The sequence below is a fragment of the Heteronotia binoei genome, chromosome 10 (genome assembly GCF_032191835.1).
Source record: "Heteronotia binoei isolate CCM8104 ecotype False Entrance Well chromosome 10, APGP_CSIRO_Hbin_v1, whole genome shotgun sequence".
In the NCBI taxonomy this organism is placed as follows: Eukaryota; Metazoa; Chordata; class Lepidosauria; order Squamata; family Gekkonidae; genus Heteronotia; species Heteronotia binoei.
Genome location: NC_083232.1, coordinates 92,384,534 through 92,398,365, shown reverse-complemented (window position 1 = coordinate 92,398,365; position 13,832 = coordinate 92,384,534).

The following is a 13,832-nucleotide window of genomic DNA, read 5'->3' as shown; positions in this document are numbered from 1 at the left end:
AACACAATACTCCAGGTGAGGTCTTACCAGAGTAGAGTAAAGCGATACCATCACTTCACGTGATCTGGACACCAGACTTCTGTTTATACAGCCCAACAGAACCACAACTGCAGAAGGAAAGAGGCAGAATAAACACACTGGGCATTGCTCAAGGATCGTATATATAATGCAGGTTTGTCAACTTTCAGGCAGTGACTGAAGATCTCCCAGAATTCTGACTGATCACCGGGCTAGAGAGATCAGTTATCCTGGAGAAATTGGCAGCTTGGGAAGGGAGGTATGGCATTATACTCTGCTGAGGGCCCCTCCCTGGCCTCCTTTGGTTCCATCCCATCAAATCTCCACAGAGCCGGATTAACAACTAGGCCAAGTAGGCACTAGCCTATGGGCCCCCATGTCTTTAGGGGAGCGGGGCTGGCTCCCCTCCCCTTGGTTTCCCCCCTGCTTGCAGCCCTCCCAACCTGCATGAGCAGCCTGCTCTTTGCCAAAGTTGCCTGGTGCAGCTGCTGCTGGCGTCATCACCAAGTTTGCCTCTCTCTGCCTCTCCCTTACAGCACGGTCAAAGGGGCTTTTAAGAAGGTGCCTGCAGGCTGTAGAGGGAGCTTTGATTGGTTGGGCTTTTGCCAGTTTCAGTTCTGGATCTGGAGCTTTGTTTTTGTGTTTTAAATGCTCTGAATGATCTATGGTTTTCATAAATTGACTAAAGAGGTACGTAGCAGTCTGGTCCTAAGTGAAGTTCCTTAACTTCAATGGACTTTAAAAGGTAAAAGTAGTCCCCTGCACAAGCACCGATTTGTTACTGACCCATGGGATGATGTCACACCATGACATGTTCTTGGCAGACTTTTTGCAGGGTGGTTTGCCATTGCCTCCCCCAATCATCTACACTTAATCCCCAGCAAGCTGGGTCCTCATTTTATTGATCTCAAAAGGATAGAAGGCTGAGTCAACCTTGAGCTGGCTACCTGAACCCAGCCTCCTCAGGGATCAAACTCAGGTGGTGAACAGAGCTTAAACTGCACTACTGCAGCTTACCACTCTGTGCCACGGGGCTCCATGAGATACAGGTTAGGTTGTCACAAAGAGAGTGACCGGCCCAGGGTCACCCAGCCAGTTTCCATGTCACGCAGGGCTTTGAACCTGGATTCACCTGACACTAACCACAGTATCACACTGGCTCTTCTTGGTAGTGGTGGAAAGAGCCATCAAGTCACTCCTGACTTATGGGAACCCCTCAAGGGTTTTCAAGGCAAGAGGGTTCAGAGGTAGTTTGCCGTTGCCTGCCTCTGCATTATGCCCCTGGCATTCCTTGAAGGTCTTCCATCCAAGTACTCACCAGCAATGTTCCCACTAAGCAGCAGAGTCTTGAGAGCAAAAATTCTACTGGCATGAAAGTTGTGAGCTACTGTATAAATTAGAAGATATTGAAGAAGATATTGGATTTATATCCCGCACTCCACTCTGAAGAGTCTCAGAGCGGCTCACAATCTCCTTTCCCTTCCTCCCCCACAACAGACACCCTGTGAGGTAGATGAAGATATTGGATTTCTATCCCACCCTCCACTCCGAAGAGTCTCAGAGCGGCTCACAATCTCCTTTCCCTTCCTCCCCCACAACAGACACCCTGTGAGGTAGATGAAGATATTGGATTTATATCCCGCCCTCCACTCCGAAGAGTCTCAGAGCGGCTCACAATCTCCTTTCCCTTCCTCCCCCACAACAGACACCCTGTGAGGTAGATGAAGATATTGGATTTATATCCCGCCCTCCACTCCAAAGAGTCTCAGAGCGGCTCACAATCTCCTTTCCCTTCCTCCCCCACAACAGACACCCTGTGAGGTAGATGAAGATATTGGATTTATATCCCACCCTCCACTCCGAAGAGTCTCAGAGCGGCTCACAATCTCCTTTCCCTTCCTCCCCCACAACAGACACCCTGTGAGGTAGATGAAGATATTGGATTTATATCCCGCCCTCCACTCCAAAGAGTCTCAGAGCGGCTCACAATCTCCTTTCCCTTCCTCCCCCACAACAGACACCCTGTGAGGTAGATGAAGATATTGGATTTATATCCCGCCCTCCACTCCGAAGAGTCTCAGAGTGGCTCACAATCTCCTTTACCTTCCTCCCCCACAACAGACACCCTGTGAGGTGGGTGGGGTTGGAGAGGGCTCTCCCAGCAGCTGCCCTTTCAAGGACAACCTCTGCTAGAGCTATGGCTGACCCAGGGCCATGCTAGCAGCTGCAAGTGGAGGAGTGGGGAATCAAACCCAGTTCTCCCAGATAAGAGTCCGCACACTTAGCCACTACACCAAATTGGTTCTCCTTAGTGGGCTCTGGGGTCATCCTAGTTTCCGAGATCTGATGAGATTTGACTAGCCTGGACCGTTCAGGTCAGGACACTGGCTTTTCTTAGTAAATGCATTAGTGACTCACTTTTTAACTGCGAACATTCTTATGGGATGTGACAAAGCAGAAGCATTTGTACGAACTTGCCCTCGCACTCCTACGGGTAAAATGGCCGGCTCCTCTGGAAGATGGTGGAACCCCGAGGAGATGCGTGCAGCGATGGAGTTCTCCACAGTCTTGCAATTAAGCGTCTCTCCTTCATCTTCCAGCAAGGGACAGTTCTTCTCTCCCATGGCCAGTTTGTTCTTTGCTCCGGAGACAGGCCCTTTGTTCTTTGCTCCGGAGACAGGAACCAACACAAGCATCATTCATGGAGGACTTCAGGAGAGCTCTTTGTAGTTATTGGGATGCCATTCTCCTGCAGAGATTAAAACGGAAGCCACTGAGACGACAGCGCTAATAAAAAATCCCGTTCGCTCGAGCGCTGCGGGTACTTAACATTTGGCTTCATTTACAGAAGCCGCAAAACATCGTTTGGGCTGCCATAACCCAGAGAACGGTGCAGTCCTTCGGGAAGCAGTACATAAGGTTTTTTAGATTGTTTTGCAAGCATTCCCCAGCTCCGAAAATGTACTGGATCTTGTCTCATAATAAAATATATGGAATTAATTTGTCTGCAAAGAGGATTGTCGGTTCTTTAACATACGTACAAAGACTTATAAACAGCAAAAAGGTTTTATAAAGTAATAAAGCAAGCCTGTAATTAAGGATATGGTCTTATCATTTGCTCTGCTGCTCTCTCTCTCTCTCTTCCACTGTCTTTACTTACAGAATTTTATAACTGGTTATTATTTAGAATTTCAACAAATCCTTACAGCTAATAGCGGGTTTCCTGCATGAATCAAAGCCCCCAGTATGGTGTAGTGTGGTTAGAAGGTTGGACTAGGGCCTGGGAGATGCAGGTTCAGGTCCCCACTTTGCTGTGAAAACATGCTGGGCCTTGTCACACATTCTCAGCCAAACATACCTCATAGGGTTAGGCTGCTATCTCCAGCAGTACAGGAGTATAAAAACCAGAGTTAGGCTTAGGCTTCCCAATCCCCAGGTCCCAGAGGGGGATCCCCCGGTTTTACAGGCTTCCCCCCTCCCCCAGCCAGCTGGCCGGCCGGGGAAGCCCCACCCCCAGAGCCATCATGCACCTCTATGAACGATTCCCATAGGGAATGATGGGGAATTGATCTGCGGGTATCGGGGGCTCTGGGGGGGCTGTTTTTTGAGATAGAGGCACCAAATTTTCAGTATAGCATCTAGTGCCTCTCCCCAAAATACCTCCCAAGTTTCAAAAAGATTGGATCAGGTGGTTCAATTCTATGAGCCCCAAAAGAAGGTGCCCCTCTCCTTCATTATTTCCTATGGAAGGAAGGCATTTAAAAATTTGTGCAGTCCCTTTAAATGTGATGGCCAGAACTCCCTTGAAGTTCAATTATGTTTGTCACACCCTTGCTCTCAGCTCCGCCCCCAATGTCTCCTGGCTCCACCCCCAAAGACTCATGGCTCCACCCCCAAAGTCCCCAGATATTTCTTAAATTGGACTTGGCAACCCTAGTTAGGCTGCTATCTCCAGCAGTACAGCAACATCACTTCCAGCAGGCCTCAGATTCACCAGGAGCTCACAAGAGCACAGCTCCTGAACCTTTCTGAGGGTTCCCCCTCTTCCTCCGCACCTACCTTGTTCATTGACTAGTAGGTGCAGCTGCAGAACAATCCCTGGATGAGGAGAGCAGGCAGCCAGCCAGCCACCAGGGGCTTTGCCACACACCCAGCAGCCCTCATTAACCCCTGAAGAAGCCTGCACCACCCTTTCTCCACTTCTTATGTGATTTTGGGCAGCGGATGGCTTGCTGGCCTTCTGACTGGGGGTGTGGGCGGTCTACAAGAGTCCCAGACGAGCAAGGCCTGCTTGGGTTGTCTGGATCTCTAGCCAGCCCAAGCAGGCCTTGCTCACCCGGGGCTCTCCTTTCTTGCATCGGGTTGCTTTTGGTTGGGGGGGGGGTCAGCATATCCTAATGGGTTGTGCTAATGAGCTCCACCACCTATTTTTCTACAAAACAACCCCTGACTTCCAACATGCACCAGAAGTGACATCACTGGCGGTGCAACAATATTCTGGTATTTGGGGAATATTTCTATGGTAAAAATGGCTTCTACCATAGAGTTTTAGTCCAAATACCAGAGTGTCCCCATGTCACCAGAGATGTGATGATGTCACTTCTGGTGCACACCTGTCATTTCCCCAGAAAGCACTTTCTGGGGGCAACTTCCTTGGAGAGGCATAGTTCAGACCCTGTAAATACAATCCCCGCCAAACTTGGAGGGCAAGTAGAGGAGAGTCAACCAGAGATCCCCTGCAGGTTTCTATACACTCCTGAACCTTCTGATCCCACCAGAAGTCATTATGACAGGTGCAGGTTCAGGAGTGTATAGAACAAATCCCATGCAAAATAGAGACATCAAAGTCACAGGGGACCTTCCTTGGATGCTCCTCTACATACCCTCCAATCAATGTTCCCTCTAAGCTGTGAAGTCTTGTGAGCGAAAATTCTACATTGTGAGCTACTGGCATTAAAGTTGTGAATTACTGCATCAATTTAGTTTGCTCTAGGACAGGGGTGGCCAAACTTGCTTCGTGTAAGAGCCACATAAAATAAATGTCAGATGTTTGAGAGCCACGACACATGAACGTCAGATATTTGAGAGATGCAAGGGAGGGGGGGGGGAGGAAGGAAGGAAAATAGAAGGAGAGGAGGGAGGCAGGAGGGAGAGGTGGGAAAAAAGCAACTTTACCCTTAAATGCATTCTTCAAGCCACTGACTGGGGTTGGAGAAGTGATTTAAAGAGAGAAATAACTTCTGCAAGTCAGCTGAAGGGACAGTGGGGGCTTCAAGAGCCACACAATAAATGTGAAAGAGCCACATGTGGCTCCCGAGCCACAGCTTGGCCACCCCTGCTCTAGGGCCGTTTTTCCTGAGCTGAGACAAAAACGTATGAGCTGGAGGCTAAAAAAATTGTGAGCTAGCTCACACTAACTCAGCTTAGAGGGAACACTGCCTCCAAGTCATTGCTTTGAAATTTTGTAAACATTTTAATGGAGCAGAGACAATCTGTCTGCGAACCATCATGAACCTCCACAATCAGCTTAAAAGTTCATGGAAAGTTTGTGCTCTATCATGAACCTGACTTTGCAAAGCATGAACCGACCAAAATGGGTAACAAGCTTTAGTTCATGAGCTGTTTCGTGCCCATCCCTAGTCTTTCATATCAGCTACTGCCTGGTCCTTTTTAAAAACTAGAGATGCCAGGGACTGAACCTATGACTTTCTGTATGTCAAGCAGAGGCTCTTCATCTGAGCCACAGCCCCTCCCCTTATGCCTTCCGGTAGGGCCAGATTAAACCTGTGGAGGCCCCTAGGCAGTCAAAATCTTGGCAGCCCCTTCGCAAATTACCTCAGAGTTGGAGCGCTGTAGCAGGCACCTTCTCCGAAGCCCCTTTGACAAAGCTGCAGGAGAGAGGCAGAGAGAGGCAAACTTGGCAACGACACCAGCAGCAGCCGCACCAGGCAATTTGGGCAAACAGCGGCTCAGTTGCTGGCTGAATGTACAGACTGGGAGGGCTGCAAGTAGGGGGGAAACTGGGGGCAAAAGCCGGCTCGGGCCCCCTAAAGACATAGGGGCCCATAGGCCAGTGCCTACTTGGCCTAATTGTTAATCCATGGCCCCCTTGTAACATTTAAAGGACACCCAGCAGTTGTCTGTAAAGAGGGGAGCTCTGATTTAAAAAGAGACAGCTGAAATTATGTTTAAGAAATAATCTAATAACGGGGGGAAGGTCATGCCAGTTTTGCCCAGAGGTCCATCAGCTGATCCATTCCCTTCTCAGCCAGAAGTCATAACTGCCAGGTGAATTTGTCGCATTCATTTTTTCTCCCTTGGAGAGTTCCAGAAACTACAAAACCTCCTCTTATGGAGATGGTGAGCGATGTTTATTGAGAAGAGATTTACACAGGCCATTCATATTTGGTAAAGTGGTACGTTCACTGTGAAGCATGTGGATCACGGTAAAGCATGTGGGAACAGAAGGCATGCGTTATAAAGAATCTCAAACCAATTGTGACCAGTGTTCCCTCTAAGCTGAGTTAGACCGATTTCCCACTCGCCTTACGCCGCTCTCACACTCTTCTTCTCAACGGGGCTTCTGTCTGATTTCATGTTATCTGCCCCGGGGCTTTTTCGCGCAGCAAACAGAAATCTCTAAAATCCAATTTCTGTTTGCCGTACAAAAACGGTGAAGCTAGCTGCAGACCCGGGGCAGATAGTATGAAATCAGACGGAAGCCCCGCTGAGAAGAGGAGCATGAGAACAGCGTAAGGCAAGTGGGAAACTGGGGAAGGACGGTGGCTCAGTGGTAGAACATCTGCTTGGTAAACAGAAGGTCCCAGGTTCAATCCCCGGCATCTCCAACTAAAAGGGTCCAGGCAAATAGGTGTGAAAAACCTCAGCTTGAGACCCTGGAGAGCCGCTGCCAGTCTGAGTAGACAATACTGACTTTGATGGACCGAGGGTCTGATTCCGTATAAGGCAGCTTCATATGTTCATATGTTCAAATTGGTCTTAGTGTGAGGTAGTTAACAGTTTTTTAGCCTCTGGCTCACACGTTGTCTTCACTCAGGAAAAATGGCCCCAGAGCAAACTCATTTATGCAGTGGCTCACAACTTTAATGCCAGCAGCTCACAAAGTAGAATTTCTGCTCACAAGACTCCACAGCTTAGAGGGAACACTGGTTATGACCCATAGGCAGTCTTAAACTATGAGTGTGGAGTGGGCTCTGGTGATACGCTTCTATCTGGAAGCGATATTAAGGGGAAGCTGGGTTGTGGCTCTGTGGAAGAGCCTCTGCTTTAAATGTAGATGGTCCCAGGTTCAATCCCCAGCATCTCCAGCGAGCAGTAGGTGGCATGAAAGGGCCTCTGCTAGTCAGAGCTGACAGTGTTGACCTTGAGGGACCAATAGTCTGATTTACTATAAGGCTGTTTCATGCATTCATCTGTCTTCATGTGTCCCCACCGGGGCTTTTTTTGGGTAGAAAAAGCCCAGCAGGAACTCATTTGCCTATTAGGCCACTCCCCCTGACATCGACATTGTTGCCCACAGGGCTCTTTTGTAGGAAAAAACCCAGCTAGAAATCATTTACATATTAGGCCACATCCCTGATGCCAAGCCAGCCAGAACTGTGTTCCTGCGCATTCCTGCTCAAAAAAAGCCTTGGTCTCCACAAATAGCACCCATAGCAGAACAAGGAGGGGATGCCTTTCCTTGGGAGTATGATTTCTGCCCTGTTCCCCTCTGATTCAAACTATAAGCATTGCTGAATTTGGGAAGTCATTCAAGAAAACAGCAGAATGCATTGGAACCCCATGAATCTCTTCCACAAGTGGAGGTCTATTCCTTGGCTTCCCTTCATCTGGGGCAAGATGTTAAGAAGAGCTTCTTACATCCAAGACAGGCTATTAGTGGACTGGGTCTACGGGACCCAATCAGAGAGCCAAGGTGGCATAGCGGTCAGAGTGTCAGACTAGTTTAAATCCCCAGTCATGCCATGGATGTTCGCTGGGCCAGGCTCACTCTTTCAGCCTGACCTAACTCACAGGGTTGTGGTGAGGATAGAATGCAAGACACTTTAGGTCCTCACTGGAGAGAAAGGAGGGGTATAAATGAAGTAAATTAAATAATCCAACTCAATGCTTCTGAATAAAGTACAGCCGTTGGTGTTATAACACTAATACGTTGTTGTGAATTTGTGGCATTTCTGTCAATTGGGAAATCTGGGAAGTAAGCAATTTCAAAACCACAACATCCTCCTTTGCATTAGCAAAGGAACAGTGACAATTTGATCATGGAGATCAGCCCCAGTGTTCAAATCCCTACACAATCATGAAACTTGCTAAGTTCATTGGGGCCTTGACTAACCTCCCTCTCTAACCTACCTCACAAGGTTATTATGAGGATATGGGGAAGGAAGGAAGGAAGGAAGGAAGGAAGGAAGGAAGGAAGGAAGGAAGGAAGGAAGGAAGGAAGGAAGGAAGGGAGGGAGGGAGGGAGGGAGGGAGGGAGGGAGGGAGGGAGGGAGGAAGGAAGGAAGGAAGGAAGGAAGGAAGGAAGGAAGGAAGGAAGGAAGGAAGGAAGGAAGGAAGGAAGGAAGGAAGGAAGGAAGGAAGGAAGGAAGGACCATGTACAAAGGTGGGGAAAATGCTGGACAGAGAAAGAGAGGGGGGAATGGATTGGCTACAACAGGAGGTATGACCTAATATGCAAAGGAGCGCCTGCTAGAATTCCACCCCTGGAGAGAGAGAGAGAGAGAGATGATAGATAGATAGATAGATAGATAGATAGATAGATAGATAGATAGATAGATAGATAGATAGATAGATAGATAGATAGATAGATAGATAGATAGATAGATAGATAGACAGATAGACAGACAGACAGACAGACAGACAGACAGACGGACAGACAGACAGATAGTCTTCATCTTATATAGATATTTACTAATTTATTAAACCATTTTTATGACATCTTTTCACCTGATCAGAGTTCCCAAGGAGGCAAACATGAAAGCATTTGAGCAACTGGAAGCATTTAAAACGATAAAAATAATTCAATAAAACACATAAGCAAACAACCCCCCCCCCCACCAAACCCTAGAATCAGGGAGGAGGGGTCAATTACCATTACTAGAGTTATGTCAAATGAAACAAAAAAAAGTCTTCACTCACTGATGGAAGACACAGTGGAGGGAGATAGAGCTCCCTGGGGAGGCAGTTCTAGTGTTCTGATGGGACAACCAAGAAAGCCCTTTCTCAGGTTGTCACCTGGATAGCCTCAGATGTTGGGGCAACCAAAGTAGAGACATCAAAGAATTCAGGGTCTTAGGCACATCAGCACTTACCATTGTGGAGGATTTGGTGGGGGGGGGGGGGGTAGCCATGCCAAGTTTACATGTGTTGTATGGTACCCCAGTTCCTGATTTGTGACTCAGACGAACTGCCTCCATTGGTGTTACATTTATGACTTATTTCACATACTCAAATCTTCAGCTGATGTTGCGAGACTCTGACCAATGAACATGTATGGATGCCAGGTCATTAAGAGGCCATCTTGGTGGGATTCCCGGCAACCCAGAATGACTTACAGATAGAGCCTAACTCTTAGGGAAAAAGGACATTGGCAGTGGCATGTTGAACTGTCCAATTGGTTTTTCTCTTGAAGAGTTTTAAAATCTCAGTTCCAATTAACTGGAATGTAGAGGTATTCCATCTGATAGACCTGCAAAACACCACACATTCAAAGGACTTAGATCTAAAGCTACATATAATGTTGTCTCTTACCATGCTATTAGTGACACCTTACAGAGTAGGCCAATTCTGTCCCTCAAGCTAATTCTAAACTACTGAGAGCTCAACCATCTCAAATTAAGAGTTTCAAAGAACAGACCAAGGAAGACTTAACTCCATTGCTTAAAGGCGGTCATTGCTAAGATAAAAGGATCCTCTCCGGAGTTCTTTGGGGTTTGAGTCTTAACAAGTTTTTCTTTGATGGTTTAGGAAGATCCCAAGACATCATGGCCTTTTTATACAATCACTTGGCCTAAAGGTTGAGGTAAAAATTCTCCCCCCTCGGTCCTCTTCTATTTTAACTTCAAAAGAAACTCGGGTAGTCTTTCATCTCCTTAAATTAAAATCATGGGAGTGCTATCGTCCCTCGCTGGTATTATGAAAGACCAGCATGTAACCAAAATTTACCTCAAAAAACCAATACAAATGGCCACAAAAATCAGCAATAAACAAAGGAAATCAGGTGTCCCATGTCTCCTGTTTCAGCAGAAGATTTCCTCATAAAAAAAAATCAATTCCCACAACTGCTCAGCTGGGTTAGTTGGTAGAGAATCAGGCATTCAAAGGCACACACATGATGGAGAAAACTAAACATTTTCGAATAAACATTAGGAAGAACTTCCTGACAGAGCAGTTCCTTCATGGCAGTGTTCCCCAACCTTTTTGGCACCAGGGACTGATTTTGTGGAAGACAATTTTTCCACAGGGAGGTTTCGGGATGATACAATTGTGCACTTTATTTTGGTGTGATGGGAACTGGGTTTGATTCCCCACTCCTCCACTTGAAGCTTCTGGAATGGCCTCGCCCACCTCACAGGGTGACTGTTGTTGGGGAGGAAGATAAAGGAGATTCTGAGCCACTCTGAGATTCAGAGTGGAGGACAGGATATAAATCCAATGTCATCTTCTTATTCTTATTACTACTACTACTACATTGTAATATATAATGAAATAATTATACAACTCACGGCCCAGTTGCTAACAGGCCACGGACCTGTACTGTCCCCAACCCAGGGGCTGGGACTCCTGTTTCATGGAACAGACTTCCTCAGGAGGTGGTGGGTTCTCCTTCTTTGTAGGTATTAAAACAAAGGCTGGATGGACATCTGACAGCAATGCTGATCCTGTGAACTTAGGGGGAAGTAGTTATGAATTTCCTGCATTGTGCAGAGGGTTAGACTAGATGACTCTGGAGGTCCCTTCCAACTCTATGATTCTATGAAACATTCTTCAGGAATCCAGGGTTGTAAATGCATGATTCTCCTGTCAATCTGAAAGTGCTATAAGAATTTCTCAGAGGGCTCAGTGTATTTTTGTTGGACAGGGTAAAAAACCCAGATATTCTGTTTTCTGTTGTTTTGTTTCCAGTTAATGCCGGGAAATAACTTTTTAAATTGGAAGCATTCATTCACATAACAGTCGGTTCTAAAAAAGCTTTCCTAAGTCCTTCCTTAACTGTCTCCAGACCCCCATCCCCAACATCTCAATTATTCTGGTCTGAAATTACCAACATTAAAACCCTCTTGTAAAAGATGGGAATTGCACCTCTAAGGTATCTTTTTATGAGAACAACCCGAAAAGGAAAAAGACCATTTTTAAAAAACCAGAATGGGGCTTTGAATCATTTTTTGAGAGCCAGGCTCTTTCTGTGTTATACGCTCCAATATTGTTCAGTCAGCAGCTCCTGGGTTATTCTCAATACCTTATTTTCCGTATTGATTTTTTCAGAAGTGCAGCAATATGGTTTTAGAAAAAAAGAGTTTTCCGAATATTAACTTTAAGATGGTGCAGAATTTTTTTAGAGAGAGGCCCTTTCATGTTTCATGAATTAAGCAAGGTGGAACTCAAATGCGAAAGTCATTTTAAGGGAGGTTCAAATCATCAAACTTTGGTGTGTGGAGAAAGGCAGCTCTATGTTATTATTTCTTATTTACTTATTTACAAAATTTGTATCCCGTCCTTCTGCCCACATAAGGACCGCCAAAGTGGCTTATTGAAAACATATGAGATAAAATTTGCATTATAAAACTATTTAAATCAACTCCCTCCCCCCTCCACACATGCTTCAGTAAAACAACTTTAAAAGAGTTAAAATACATACAAACAGGGGTGGAATTCTAGCAGGAGCTCCTTTGCCTATTAGGCCACACACCCCTGATGTAGCCAATCCTCCAAGAGCTTACAAGGCTCTTGTTTGTAAACTCTTGGAGGATTGGCTACATCAGGGGTGTGTGGCCTAATAGGCAAAGGAGCTCCTGCTAGAATTCCAGCCCTCCATACAAAACAAAAAAACATTGGTTAGGAAGGCGAAAACACAGAGGGAATTTTCAGCTCTGTGACAACACAAGCAGACCTCCGGTTTGTAAGAAAGGTTCACTTTATTGAAAGACAGGAGATGGTAGTCTGAAACTACCATGTCAGGTCTGACTCACCTAGGGGTGAGCAGATCTTTATACCCTTTCTAGGGCCATTACAGGGCCCATCAAATGTAACAGTAAAAAGCCCACATAAAATAATACAAAACAAAGATTTCAGGTTTTCACGGCTGGCATCATCATTAGGGTTTGTAGAATCTTTCGGGCTCAAGTGCCGTGTTCTACTGGAGAAAGTTTTTCTTCCAGACGTTTTGTTTCGCTGAAAACGAAACGTCTGGAAGAAAAACTTTCTCCAGTAGAACACGGCACTTGAGCCCGAAAGATTCTACAAACCCTAATAATACAAAACAGTTCACACCAACCTTCCCCTCCCCTTGACAGACACTAAGCAGTTTAAGCTGGCTCTGGGAGGAGATGAGATGGCCTTGAATACTAGGAACACATCTCTTCCTCGGGGTAGAAACGATTACTTAAAAAAGTTACACAGAAATAGCAAAGCAGGTACATTCACACACACACTCCCCAATTCCCAGCAAAGGAGATACACTAGGGGTGGCCAAACCTGCGTAACATAAGAGCCAAATAGAATAAATGTCAGATGCTTGAAAGCCACAAGACATGAATGTCAGATGCTTGAGAGCCACAAGACATGAATGTCAGATGTTTGAGAGAAGGAAGGAAGGAAGGAAGGAAGGAAGGAAGGAAGGAAGGAAGGAAGGAAGGAAGGAAGGAAGGAAGGAAGGAAGGAAGGAAGGAAGGAAGGAAGGAAGGAGAGAGGTGGAAAGAAAGCAACTTTAACTTTAAATGCATTCTCCACGCTGCTGGCTGGCTTGGCTTGGAGAAGTGATTTTAAGAGGGAAATGCCTTCACCAAATCGGCTGACAGGGCAGTGGGGCCTTCGAGAGCCACACAATATGTACGAAAGAGCCACATGTGGCTCCCGAGCCACAGTTTGGCCACCCTTGAAATACGCAGTATTTTGGCATAGCAAACTCAGCACAAAGAAATAACAATGGCAAAGGCTCTTGAGAGGAATGGCAAATGAAACAAAAACCTTCACCCACTTGCAGAAGATGGCAAGAGAAGGGGAGAGAAAAATCTCCCTGGGAGAGAGTCCCAGAGCTTTGGTGCCAGTTATGGCGAATAATCACGCACAGGGCTATTTTTCTAGCGGAGCTCCTCTGCATATTAGGCCACGCCCCCTGCTGTAGCCAATCCTCTAAGAGCTTAGAGGGTTCTTTTTTTTTAACTGTTTATTTAAATCATTCAATCAGCATAACATTACTATAACCAATCAATACAGAGTAAAAGAATTACAACAGTTAAACAAAGCATAATTAACAACTGTGCTGTCTAGGGGTGATATACTTATTTATAAATACATATAGATAGTGATTAATAGAAGTATTAAATCTCTCCTTTCTAATCAATAAAGCATAACATTTTTGTATTTTTCAGGTACTTTACAATATTCTTTATTAGAGTTTTTAATTTATTCAAAAAAAGAAAACCAGCACTCTGTAAAAAGTGTTTTTGTACAGTGGAACTTCTTTTTGGATGATCTGAGAAGCTAATTTATCAATCACTAGTACAGGAGCCATTGTGACTGAGTAGGTTTAGAAGGGCTTTTCCATTTTGAAGCTATCAATAATTTGGCGG